The following is a 13,905-nucleotide window of genomic DNA, read 5'->3' on the forward strand; positions in this document are numbered from 1 at the left end:
GGTTTTAAAATAATTCAACAAATCAACTTAATGTTTCCAAGATTGAGAAGTATTACAAATATTTTAATTGTTTTTATTTTATTTTTTAACTAAAAAATGTTGTATTTTTTTATCCCTAACTTTAACCCTAATGTTGTTGTTTTTTAAATGTGCTTTCACACAATCTATTTCCCAAAATTTCTAAAATACTGTATGAGGGGCCAGTCGCAGTGGCTCATGCCTGTAATCCCAGCACTTTGGGAGGCTGAGGCAGGAGGATTGCTTGAGCCCGGGAGTTTGAGACCAGACTGAGCAACAAAGTGAGATTCTGTCTCTATAAAATTACCCAGGTGTGGTAGTGTGCACCTGTGTTCCCAGCTACTCAGGAGGCTGAAGCGGGAGAATCCCTTGAGTCCAGGAGTTCGAGACTGTAGTGAACCGTGATTGCACCACTGCAGTCCAATCTAGGTGACAGACTGAGACCCTGTCTCAAAACAAAAACAAAAACAAAAAACTGTATGAGGCTATGTTGTGCATTTTCTGGCCTTACCATTGACAGAGCTAATAATGGCAACTCTATTTTTAAAAGTCTCATTCATGGTGCCTAACTATGCATCTCAAGTATGTTAGCCTTTATTAATCAATTCCATGTTTCTGCTGATATCCAAGGAAAGCAACACTGGATTTTGTAATCAGGATGCTCTTGCCAGATGTCCTTGAACACATGTGGGCAACAGAGAAAGACTTAGCACTAGGAAGATGAGGAGAGCCTGAAACTGGAGAGTCAATGACAAGATTGTATAATTAGTGGTTTCCAAATTTATTGCACTTGGAAACTCTTATTTATCATGAGGAAAACTATAACGCATTTTCACATAATGTCAATTGAAATTGTACTTGAGAGGCTGTATCATGTACAGTCGTTCCCAAAATGTTGTCCTTGAAACAGCAGCATCAGCATCACCTGGGAACTTGTTAGAAATGCAAATATTCAGACTCCACCTCAGACCTACTACATTAGAAATTCTAAGAGTGAGGTCCAGCAATTTGTGTTTTAATAAGCCCTCCAGGTGATTCTAGTGCAGGCCAAAACTGGGGAACCACTGGTATAGTGGTTAATATGCTGCTATGGTTTGAATATTTCCTCCAAAACTGATGTGGAAACTTAATCTCCAATATGTTAGTATCAAGAGGTGAGGTCTTTAAGAGGTGATTAGATCTCCAGGGCTCTGTCTTCATAAATGGACTAAGCCATTCATGGATTAATGGGTTAATGGATTAATGGATTATCATGGGAGGGGAACTGGTGTCTTTAGAAGAGGAGAATGGGAAACCTGAGCTAGCACGTTTGCACACCTTTAACATGTGATACCCTGCACTGCCTTGGGACCTTGTAAAGTCCCCACCAGGAAGAAGGCTCTTACCAGATGTGGCTCCTTGACCTTGGACTTCTCAGCCTCCAGAACTATAAGAAACTTGAGCTTAAGCTCAATATGAGTAAGAGAAAATTGAGTAAGACACATGGGCTGTGAAGATGCCTAAATTTAAATCCCAGCTCCACCAACTCACCAACTGGTGACTGAAGCATGCCTCAGTTTCCTCACCTAAAAAACTTTAACAGTATGGATGATACAGTTGTGATTAATTCACATTAAACAGTGCCTGCCACATGATAAATATCCAATAAATATAGGTCACTATGAATCTTTCAGTATTAGAACAATGCTTGCAAGCCTACTGGTTTGAAAATACTTTTTGCTATCCGGTATCTTGGGATCTGCTCTGGGAATCCTCAAGGTGAGTGTCACAGCAGAGTACACTGAGTTGCCAAGAAAGTGGCAGGACTGTCTAGACTGTTGGGCAAGATTAGCATGCTGTAGGGCAGCCAGGAAACACAGCCAGTATTGGGTCAAAGTTGGTGTTGCAGCTGGGCTCTCCGGGAGCAGATGCTGAAGTGGAGTTACAGGTGCAAGATGTTTATTAGAGACCAACACCTGTGAAGAGAAGGGGGAGGAAGCAGGAGTGAATAGAGGAAGATGTTGAACTGTGATACAGACCCAGTGAATCTTTGGCCGACTTGGTGGGAAGCTCTGGAGCTATGATTGCTCATCAGAGTGTGCCCTGGCTGGCCAAATAGTCCCGCTGGAAGGTCATGGACCTTGGACCAGGTGGCCTCTGTGACAGAGGCAGATCCTGAAGAAGCTGGCAGCAGAGCAGCTCGTTCTTCCTTTAAGGAGGATCGGGGCAGCCCACTCCCTGCTTACCACAGTCAGTAGCAGGAGATTCAAAGTAAAGGGCGAGACAAACTTGAGAACTAGATAGGCAATTCATTGAACTGTAGATCTCATTAAATCACTTCACTCTGCTTTTTAGCCACTATAACATACACAGACCATTATAGTTCTGGGTACTACACTTAAGGGAGTCATGTTCTAAAACCATGACATTTGCCCTATTTTACACCTGGGACTCTTGAGACACATGAGATGTTGCATTGTTAAAGTGAGTTTCTATGGCAGTGATTCTCAACAATGGGGCACGCACACTTACAGAAGAGCATTTCAGAAGGTGAGGGGCACCTGTGCTGTTTGCCCAGGCAATCCTAATATGCCTTCCAAAGAATATCACTCCCCAAGAGAATTCCAAGTCTGAAGAAACTTAAAACTATACCATACAAGTTGAGGAAATTCTAATGTTTAGCCTGCAAAAGAAAAGAAAGTGGATTTCGGATGAAATAGGTATGTTAGTGAGACTTCTCAAAATTAAGTAATATATGGATAAAGGAAGAACAGTCAAGGCTGGTATTGCCTGAGATTAATTTCACCATAATGTTAGCAAAATACATAAAACATAAAGCCAAGCATACATTTGAAAAGCAAAAATAAAATATCTATTAGTTAAATACAAAAAAGCCAATAAAAATGCATAACATTAATTTAACGTGGTGGCTGATTCTGCTTTGATGGAACTAAATAACCCTACAGTACGAATATGGTACTGATGCTATAAAGCTATTGTTTTTAGAGTTGGCATGCCACCATGTGCCATGAGATCACTTAATTTTGCCACCACTTCCTTCTATTCAAACTACTACTTAAATTATAGGCTGGTATATAGTTAAATCATTTAATTATATAGCATGAGGCAATGCCATCTGGCATTTATTCAGCTCAAATGCATCACTTCTGAATTAAGCCTGCTCTGTTCTCTTCTCCTTTCCCCAAGTATAAGACATTGATTGATTCTTTTCTCACAAACATCCTTTTTTTTTTTTTTTTTTTTGGATAGCTGTTCTTTCGCAACTCCTTTGTGCCAATGAGCAGCAAAGCATAGTACCTTACCCTCCAAAGGAGTCCCCACGTGATCTAGAATTGACAAGCAGAACACTCATTCCCTTTGGCCATGTAAATGGGCAAGTGACTCCAGCAGGTGCAATTAGATCCCTTCCGTGGTATTATATACTTGGCTACTGAAAGAATGTAGCTCTTTCTTTCCTTTAAGGTTGCTTCACATGAGTGTTATAAACCTTGTGCTCTAATATGGCCATCCCCACCACACCTCACCCTCAACCCACTTCCACCTCTGGAGAAGGAAGCTTTTCAGTAGCTTCACAAGAGTTGGCTTTGCAGGCCTGCGTGAGCTCAATAGAAGAACTGGCTGACACTGGCTGCTGCGCCCCGGAGGCTCTCTCTTTCCAGAAATGCCAAGTTCTTGAGCAAGGAGCTGCCACCATTACAGCACCACATAGATGTCTCCTATAAAAATGTAGCACACTACCGGGCACGGTGTCTCACGCCTGTAATCCCAACACTTTGGGAGGCCGAGGTGGGCGGGTCACCTGAGGTCGGGAGCTGGAGACCAGCCTGACCAACATGCTGAAACCCCGTCTCTATTAAAAAAAATAATAATAAAAAGTAATAAAAATTAGCCGGCCGTGGTGGCGCATGCCTGCAATGCTAGCTACTCGGGAGGCTGAGGCAGGAGAATCGCTTGAACCTGGGAGGCGGAGGTTGCGGTGAGCCAAGATCGTGCCATTGCATTCCAGCCTGGGCAACAAGAGCGAAACTCCGTCTCAAAAAAAAAACCTAAAGAGCTTCTGCGCAGCAAAAGAAACTACCATCAGAGTGAATAGGCAACCAACAGAATGGGAGAAAATTTTTACAATCTATCCATCTGACAAAGGGCTAGTATCCAGAATCTACAAAGAACTTAAACAAATTTACAAGAAAAAATCAAACAACCCCATCAAAAAGTGGGCAAAGGATATGAACAGACACTTCTCAAAAGAAGACATTTATGCAGCCAACAGACACATGAAAAAATGCTCATCATCACTGGTCATTAGAAAAATGCAAATCAAAACCACAATAGATACCATCTCACACCAGTTAGAATGGCGATCTAATGATCGCCAGTCAGGAAAAAACATGTGCTGGAGAGGATGTGGAGAAATAGGAACACTTTTACACTCCTGGTGGGACTGTAAACTAGTTCAACCATTGTGGAAGACAATGTGGTGATTCCTCAAGGATCTAGAACTAGAAATACTATTTGACCCAGACATCCCATTACTGGGTATATATCCAAAGGATTATAAATCATGCTGCTATAAAGACACATGCACAGGTATGTTTATTGCGGCACTATTCACAATAGCAAAGACTTGGAACCAACCCAAATGTCCATCAATGATAGACTGGATTAAGAAAATGTGGTACATATACACCGTGGAATACTATGCAGCCATAAAAAAGGATGAGTTCTTGTCCTTTGTAGGGACATGGATGAAGCTGGAAACCATCATTCTGAGCAAACTATTGCAAGGACATAAAACCAAACACCACATGTTCTCACTCGTAGGTGGGAATTGAACAATGAGAACACTTGGACACAGGGTGGGGAACATCACACACCAGGGCCTGTTGTGGGGTGGGTGGAAGGGGGAGGGATAGCATTAGGAGATATGCCTAATGTAAATGACAAGTTAACGGGTGCAGCACACCAATATGGCACATATATACATATGTAACGAAACTGCACGTTGTGCACATGTACCCTAGAACTTAAAGTATAAAACAAATGTAGCACATTATAGATGTGGAGTCCCTGCATACTGCGTGCATTCTCGCACTGCCTGGCCCTGGCACATCTCTCACCGGGATAAGGAAAGTCCGGGAGACTGGTGTATTCTGTTACTTCTGGCTTGAAAGGTTTTTCCTCAATTAACCATATTTGATCTTTGCAGGACACAGGGCTTGTGGTGTAGGTGTCCCTGTCTCTTTTGCAAAGCAGCTAGTTTGGATTCGGTTTTTATGATTGGCAACGGAGTCCTGACAAATTTAGCCCACGGTAATAAGACCAGCCCTACTCAGCACCACTGCAGTCACAGACCCAAGTGCAAAGCCAAGCCCTGAAAACTGAATGGTAGCACTTGAGGTTAACCGGACCATTCAGACTGTCCAGATACGCATCCCACACAAGCATAGGTCAGATTACCATGCTTTGAAAGTGCATGCACACGCAGGCACATGCAGATGCACACACAATCCTTCAAGAGAACTCAGAGCCCTACGACTATAAATGTGAGCCCGGTTTGAGAAACGCTTGAGCTAAGTAACTAAGAACATGCCTTGCCCAGAGTTGTAATGATGATCCTTTCGTGTTCATCCCAGTGACAAAGTCAGGACTTTCCATGAAGCTATCTATACCTTGTAGCTTTTCTATTTTTCTTAGCTCTTTCTGAAGTATAAAAGCTCCAGTTTTAGTTAATAATATTAGTTAAGGAGAATTCTGGTCATATCAAACTAGACATTTTTCAGAAATTCAGTTTATGAAGTTGTAAAGTTATTTGCAACTGTGAGAATATTTGGATGGAGAAAAATATGACCTCTGTTTTTTTTTCTTCAAGAGCAAGAGGACACACTTGTGTTCCTAAAGAAATCTCTTTGAGTTATAATTTTAGAATTTTTAAAGATGGCTCAGGAAGTGTATTGTGGTAGGGGTGGAGGAGCTTTCCAAGAATATACCACAGGTTTAAGTCAGGGTTATGCTAGACTGGCAGAAAATTAATAATTTGGAGCTTTTCCTCAGATATAACCTTAAAGTCAATGTGGGGGATTCTAAGTTAGCACAAGCGTGCCTTTAATATTAGCCTTAAATCTAAAGTTCAGTTGTTTGTGGTTATAAGATATTTCAAAGTATAGACTTTACAAGAGTGAAAACTATTATCCCAGTTCACCTTGGCCCAGTTCTAAGTTGGGTATATATTTGATAGGAAGCAGGACAATGTAGTAGCAGTAAATACAACTTGGGGCTAGAAGACCACAATTCTAGTTCTGTTCTGCCCCTCATACGGCCATGGACGAGTTAGTTAACTCTAAGTAGGTGATTTCAAAGTGGGGGCATGCATGTGTTTGGGATGACCCACTCGGGTAAGGAAGGGGAATACCAGAATTTCTAGTTATGTCTATTTTCATTAAATCATTTTAAAAATTTGAGCATGTGGGCCAGGCGCGGTGGCTCACACCTGTAATCCCAGCACTTTGGGAGGCCGAGGTGGGTGGATCACAAGGTCAGGAGATCGAGACCATCCTGGCTAACACGGTGAAACCCCATCTCTACTAAAAATACAAAAAATTAGCTGGGCGTGGTGGTGGGCTCCTGTAGTCCCTGCTACTTGGGAGGCTGAGGCAGGAGAATGGCATGAACCCAGGAGGTGGAGCTTGCAGTGAGCCGAGATCACACCACTGCACTCCAGCCTGGGTGACAGAGTGAGACTCCGTCTCAAAAAAATAAAATAAATAAAAAATAAAAATAAAAATAAATTAAAAAAATAAAACTTGGCCGGGTGCGGTGGCTCACGCCTGTAATACCACCACTTTGGGAGGCCGAGGCAGGTGGATTATGAGGTCAGGAGTTCAAGACCAGCCTGGCCAACATGGTGAAACCCCGTCTCTACTAAAAATACAAAAAAAATTAGCCAGGCATGGTGGCAGATGCCTGTAATCCCAGCTACTCGGGACCCTGAGGGAGAGAATTGCTTGAACCCGGGAGATGGAGGTTGCAGTGAGCTGAGATCGTACCACTGCGCTCCAGCCTGGGCGACAGAGCAAGACTCCATCTCAAAATAAATAAATAAATAACAAACTTTAAATTAACCAATTATACAAGCTGATAAAGAAAGGAAGTGAAAGCTACCTACAACTACTGTATTTCAGGCAAAAGAATCTTTGATATATTGTTAATGTTCCCCAGTGACAGCTTAGCCATACCTATCAAAACTTTTATGAATACATCTTTGATTCAGCTATTTTACCTGTAAGATTTCATCTAAACAAATCATAATGTGTACAAAAATTTATCTACAAATATGTTTATGCCAATACTTTGAATAAAATCAGTTATCATTCATTCCGTGCTTACCATGTGCCGAGTGTTATGCTAAAGTTGTAATATACATTATCTCATTTCAGCCTTGTAAAAACCTCATGAGGCACTCTGTTTATAATTTTCATTAGCAAAGAAGACTTGGCCAGGTGCGGTGGCTCACGCCTGTAATACCAGCTCTTTGGGAGGCCAAGGTGGACAAATCACTTGAGGTCAGGAGTTCGAGACCAGCCTGGCCAACATGGTGAAACCCCATCTCTACTAAAAATACAAAAATTAGCCAGACGTGGTGGTGGGCGCCTGTAATCCCAGCTACTCGGGAGGCTGAGACAGGAGAATCACTTCAACCCGGGAGGCGAAGTTTGCAGTGAGCTGAGATCACGCCACTGCACTCCAGCCTGGGGGACAAGAGTGAAATTCTGTCTCAAAAAAAAAAAAAAAAAACAAAGAAGACTACTCAGACTTAGCCATTAGGTGAGTTACTCACAAATGCACAATTAGTAAGTTACGGAGCCAAGCCATCTATCCCCAGAACCTGATATAACAGCAAAAAGAAAAGGAAAAAACAACCACATAAACAAGAAGTTTTTTAAGTCAGTTATAGCATACAGATTATTGTGAAAGCATTTACTAGTGGCAATGCAAAAAAATAATTAAGAACATTGCAAAAAATGTTTCTAATGTATTTACTAAATGAAAAAAGACGATGCAAAATATTATGTACTTTGTTATCTTAGTATTGATAAAATACACAATAAAATGTTAATAGAATCTGACTTTAGATGTGGCTATATAGGATTATTACAGATACTTCCCTATACTTTACATTTTCTACAATTATATGTATTATTGTTACTAAAAATAAATGACTTAGTGAATAAAATGAAAGAAGCATTTATGTCCATAGCTTGGCTCCTGACATGTGTTCTAAAGGGGTATGTACATATTTTACATATGAATGTAAATATGTAGAACGCTGAAGTCCAGTATCTTCATACCCATCTTTTCTCCATATTTTCCTATACCTCTTTTATTAATATTCAAACATGTATATATTTTTTAAATCTATTATAAATGTTTTATCATTTAAGAAGAAATATATAAACACATTAAAATTCAAAATTCAACAGAAGGGTGCAAAATAAGAAATAAACTGTCCCTTCAATCTCACTCCAGAACACCCATCCCAAAAGGCCACCATCCCTGACCCTTTCTGTTTTTGGTTCTCCTGGTGATTACCTCCAAAGCTCAGATAATATGCTTATGTGTCTCTTAAGCAATTTGCCACCTTCAGATAGCTGATAATTCTTTTGATTCTCCAGTGTGATGGATAAGGAAAATAGCTGATACAAAGTATTGTATTCTTTGTAATCTTAGTTTTCATAAAATATACAACCAAAATGTTAATAAGACCTGTCGCTGGTTGAGGGATTATAGGGAATTTTTATGGTTTTCTTTGTTTATTTCTCTATATTTCAAGTTTTCTACAATCATCCAGTCCAGACAGTTTTATAGGTAATTTCCAATTTAAAAAAATGGGTAATGAAAATGTGAATGTCTTCATCTATAAACTTTATAAGCTGAATTGTGAAAAAAAATCTATCTATCTATCTAGAGACAAAACTGCTACAAATCAAATTAGCAATAGACAGAAACACAATTCTTGTAGGAGAATTCAACATATCAATGACATCAAATAGACTTTTTAAAGAAAAATGCTGATCACTTTGACATACTATTATGACATTGATCAGACATGTTTGGGTAAGAGCCAACGTATTTAACAACAGACAAGGACTGGCTACAGAAGCCAGTCCAAATAGCATGATGCCCACTTTAAACAACCAGGACATACTCACCAGATGGGTCAGTCTGAGTTCTGGCTTGAGTCTGGGCATAGGGCTAGAAGTGGTGAAAGGAGGTGGGGATACTGCTTAAGGGGATCATCACCCCTCTCTGGGGAGGCCATTGTGGTCTCTCCAGGTCAGGAGAGACTCACCTCCTCAGAGAGGGGATGGAAAGCTGCTCCAATTTGTAAAGAGGACTTGGTCTAATTGAGAATTTCAGGAAGTGTAGAGACTAGAGTGAAGTAATCAGAATAAATACCATTTAAATGAAGTGTTGTAAAAACTCAAAGTTAGTGCAAAAAGATCCATAATGAACAAAATATCAACATTTTAAATAAAGACATGAAACCACAGGCCAAGTTTACTTATAGAGGATATGATGTAAGAATCCTAAAATAAGATACTGTGGACTTCTATTGGGGGTAGGATGGGATGGAAGTGTAGTTTTGAGAACTTCTCCCATCCTTTTTAACCCTTACCTCTTAAAAGAACTATAGATTCCTGAGGAAAAGCTAAGGGATTGAATCCTAGGCAGTCTTATCTCCCTCAGTCTCCCATTCCTATGGAAATCAATACCAAGGGCTCCTGTGATCTGTGATGTAGGTACCACAATCACACTCAGCCGGGTGACCTGCCCCTGCACCCAAGGAGTGATCTCCCACCTGGGCTGGGTCATTCCAGAAGCCTTAACTAGAATGAACAGAATTTGTCCCGTACTGGAGACTAAAGGTGAAAATGCAGGTGACGTTAACTAAATAAATGTCATGAAGTATGGCTATAAGGAACAGGCTTTATTGGGGAATGTCCACACCAAAGATCAACAAGAGAAGGCACAAGATCTTCCCTTCTGTCATCATTCCACAGCGAGGTGTACAGGGTCCACAGCGCTAAACGACCGAGATGCTGTGTCCAGGGGAAGACTTCCTCTCCCCACCAGCTACTCTATCTTTTTATAGTGCAGGCATGAGAGTGATCTTGTATGGGGGATATGTTTACTACCAGAGTTAGACACAAAGCTGTCTGTGCTTTGAAGCCAGGTCTTCAGGGAGTGGTCAACTGCAGGCACCTTGTGGTTTCGAGCTATGGGGAAAGACAGTACCCAGACCTTGAGAGCTTGAGTCCTGGCCACAGTCCCTCCCAGGATGGAAGAGGTGTCTTCAGCTCTGACTGGCTCACAGCCTGACAATCTGGGATTTCAATCATCATTCACTGGATAATCTTGCTGGTTTCTAATAATTAGTTTTCTTTTCCAAAGTCATCTTATGTGCATTTACCTGTTTATCTTTTCTGATAAGATTGCTACGATCTGAATGTTTGTGTCCCACCCCCGACTTCTGCACAATTCCTATGGTGAAACAAGGTGGTGGTGTTAGAAGACAGGGCCTCTGGGAGATGATGAAGTCATGAGGGGCCCACTTTCATGAATGGGATTCGTCCCCTCATGAAAGCGGCCTAGAGAGTTGCCTTGCCCTTTCTACCATGTGAGATTAAAGTAAGAAGATCATCATTTATGAGGAAGTGGCCTTCTCAAGACACTCAATCTGCCAGTGCCTTGATCTTGGACTTTCAGCCTCTGGAACTATAAGAAGTAAATTCTAGGGATTTTTGTTTTGGTTTGTTTGGGTTTGGTTTGTTTTTAGTTTTGTTTTGTTTTGTTTTTTGTTTTTTTTGAGATGGAGTTTCGCTCTTGTCGCCCAGGCTGGAGTGCAGTGGCGCGATCTCGGCTCACTGCAACCTCCGCCTCCTGAGTTCAAGCAATTCTCCTGCCTCAGCCTCCTGACTAGCTGGGATTACAGGCACCTGCCACCATGCCCAGTCAATTTTTTATAATTTTAGTAGAGACGGGCTTTCGCCATGTTGGCCAGGGTGGTCTTGAACTCCTGACCTCAGGAGATCCTCCCTCCTGAGCCTCCCAAAGTGCTGGGATTACTGGTGTGAGCCACTGTGCCCGGCCTTGTTTTGGTTTTGTAGAGATGGAATCTCGCTGAATTGCCCAGGCTGGTCTCAAACTCCTGGCCTCAAGCAATCCTCCTGCATCAGCCTCTGAAAGTGTTGGGATTAAAGGTGTGAGTCTCTACACCAGACCTGTTCTTTATAAACTACCCAGTCCAAGATATTTTATTATAATAGCCTGAATGGACTAAGACAGACTTTAAACAGCATAGCTTTATACCTGGAAAATGCTGAGTATTGTCTGAAAATATTGATATCTTTGTATTATTACAATTCTAATAATAATGTCTTATTTCTGTCAGGTTTTATTGCATTGACTAGAAATTCCAGAACAATGTTAAAGAATAATGGTGAAAAAAAGTATCATTGTTTTGCTTCCAATTTAAACTGGAATGCTCCAGCTTTTACTTTTGTTTTTATTATTATTATTTTTTAAATGGAGTCTCCCTCTGTCGCCCAGGATGAAGTGCAGTGGTGCAATCTCAGCTCACTGCAACCTCCGCCTCCCGGGTTCAAGCAATTCTCCTGCTTCAGCCTCCTGAGTAGCTGGGATTACAGGCGTGTGCCACCACCCGGCTAATTTTTGTATTTTTAGTGGAGACGGGGTTTCACCACGTTGGCCAGGCTGGTCTCGAACTCCTGACCTCAGGTGATCTGCCTGCCTTGGCCTCCCAAAGTGCTGGGATTATAGGCGTGAGCCAGAGCTCCCGGCCTTGTTTTGTTTTTTAGCAGTTTAATGTGAGACTAGCTATTGCTTTAAAATATTCTTTATGTCTAGGGACTATCAGTTGATTAAATAATTTTCCTTAAATAAAAGAAAGTTTAAAATTGATTGGCTTTTTGCAACATATATATATATACTTTTTTTTTTTTTTTTTTTTTTGAGAGGGAGTCTCGCTCTGCTGCCCAGGCTGGAGTGCAGTGGCGCGATCTCGGCTCACTGCAACCTCTGCCTCCTGGGTTCACGCCATTCTCCTGCCTCAGCCTCCCAAGTAGCTGGGATCACAGGCGCCCGCCACCACGCCTGGCTAATTTTTTTTTTTGTATTTTTTAGTAGAGATGGGGTTTCACCATGTTAGCCAGGATGGTCTTGATCTCCTGACCTCGTGATCCCAAAGTGCTGGGATTACAGGCGTGAGCCACCGCACCTGGCTACAACATATATTAAATTGATTATATATTATGTGATTTTCTGTTGATATAAGGGTAAAGAAGGAAAAAGAGTGAATGTGAATGTACAGGGCACATGCATATGTAAAGCAGATATTATGCTTGACTATAACCAGGTAGAGTAGGGAAGGCAGAGTCCCTTTTAGATCACAGCCCCACTCACTGTGTGCCCAGCAGTGCCCTGGACTAGAACACTTCTCTGTGGAATGATGAGAAAACAGGGAACCACGTGCTTCCTCTGCTAATCCTTGATTTATATGGTTTCTCCATAAAATGCTTTCTTTAAATTTTACAACATTGTGGCAAATGCCCTGACTTACCTTGCCACAGTAATAAAAAGAGATTTGCCCAACTTTATGCTACAATTATTAAAGCAATGTAGAACCGGTGCTAGAAGAGACTGATGAGTGATTCAGAATATAAAATTCTGAAACAGATCCTAAAATAGATAACTGATATATAGAGTATGATGACGATAGCATCATAATCATCAGGAAAAGGAGGCATTGTTTTATAAATGGTGCTGAGAAGTGAGAATAAACTATTTGGGAAGATGATGTTGAAATATTTTATCCACTCATTCAATATAATAAGAACAGCTAGATCAATGAATTAAATGAGAAGTCTGAAAATCATAAAAAGGGAATAAATATAATATCTATATAGGAAAGAGGATTTTTGTTTGTTTGTTTGATTTTTGAGACGGAGTCTGGCTTTGTCACCCAGGCTGGAGTGCAGTGGCGCGATCTCGGCTCACTGCAACCTCTGCTCACTGCAACCTCTGCCAGCTGGGATCAAGCCATTCTCCTGACTCAGCCTCCCAAGTAGCTGGGCGCTTGCCACCACACCCAGTTAATTTTTGTATTTTTAGTGGAGACGGGGTTTCACCATGTTGGCCAGACTGCTCTCAAACTCCTGACCTCAGATGATCCACCTGCCCTGGCCTCCCAAAGTGCTGGGATTACAGGCATGAGCCACCGTGCCTGGCCAGAAAGAGTTTTTTAAGCTAATGCAAAGGAAGATGTCACACAAGAAAGCATAATGAAATTGACTACATAAAGATGTTTCCCTCAAATAGAGCAAAGAATTCCCACAAATCAATAAAAAGTGCTAATATTCCAATGAATAAATGGACAAAGAATATTTATTAATAATACAAATAATAAGCTGCTGTAACAAATTTTTTTTTTAAATATCGTAAAGAGCATAGAAGTTTCTATCTCTGCCATCTAACAGTCCCAGGGAGTGCCCCGGGGCCGCTCCTTTCCTCACAGGCAGAAACCTGGATGACTTCCAGATTGTTGCTTCCCCCTACCATAAGGCATTTTCCCCATCTGCATGGTTGAAGACGGGCTGTGGATAAATCTGCATAGCCAGTGGGAAGAAAATAGACAGTTCCTCTCCTTCATGTGAGATGAAAGTTGCACACATTGTTTTGTTGAGAATTTGGTGACGTATGCACACTCAGCAAGGGAGACTGGGAAATGTGTTGGGTCCTGTGGCCACATGTCTGGCTTTGCTGTTCCCATAAAAGGGGAGAACAGCCATCTCTGCCATTCACTTAAAGGAA

At 41.4% G+C, this 13,905-nt stretch overlaps 1 long non-coding RNA gene across 5 annotated transcripts in view; it reads right to left on the bottom strand.

Moving 5' to 3' along the window:
- Positions 1 to 784: 784 nt before the first annotated feature.
- Positions 785 to 13,905, bottom strand: part of LOC129136197 (uncharacterized) — a 38,469-nt gene continuing 25,348 nt past the window's right edge. For 4 of the 5 annotated variants that reach the window (XR_010149770.1, XR_010149768.1, XR_008537547.2 and 1 more), the window contains 2 exons: positions 2,530 to 2,680; positions 786 to 1,973 (listed from right to left, as the gene is read on the bottom strand). This is a non-coding gene — a long non-coding RNA (uncharacterized LOC129136197). Of the gene's footprint in view, positions 1,974 to 2,529; positions 2,681 to 13,905 lie in introns of all 5 variants that reach the window. The other variant, XR_010149765.1, reaches the window with a different exon arrangement.

Source organism: Pan troglodytes, chromosome 1, assembly GCF_028858775.2.
Source record: "Pan troglodytes isolate AG18354 chromosome 1, NHGRI_mPanTro3-v2.0_pri, whole genome shotgun sequence".
NCBI lineage: Eukaryota > Metazoa > Chordata > Mammalia > Primates > Hominidae > Pan > Pan troglodytes.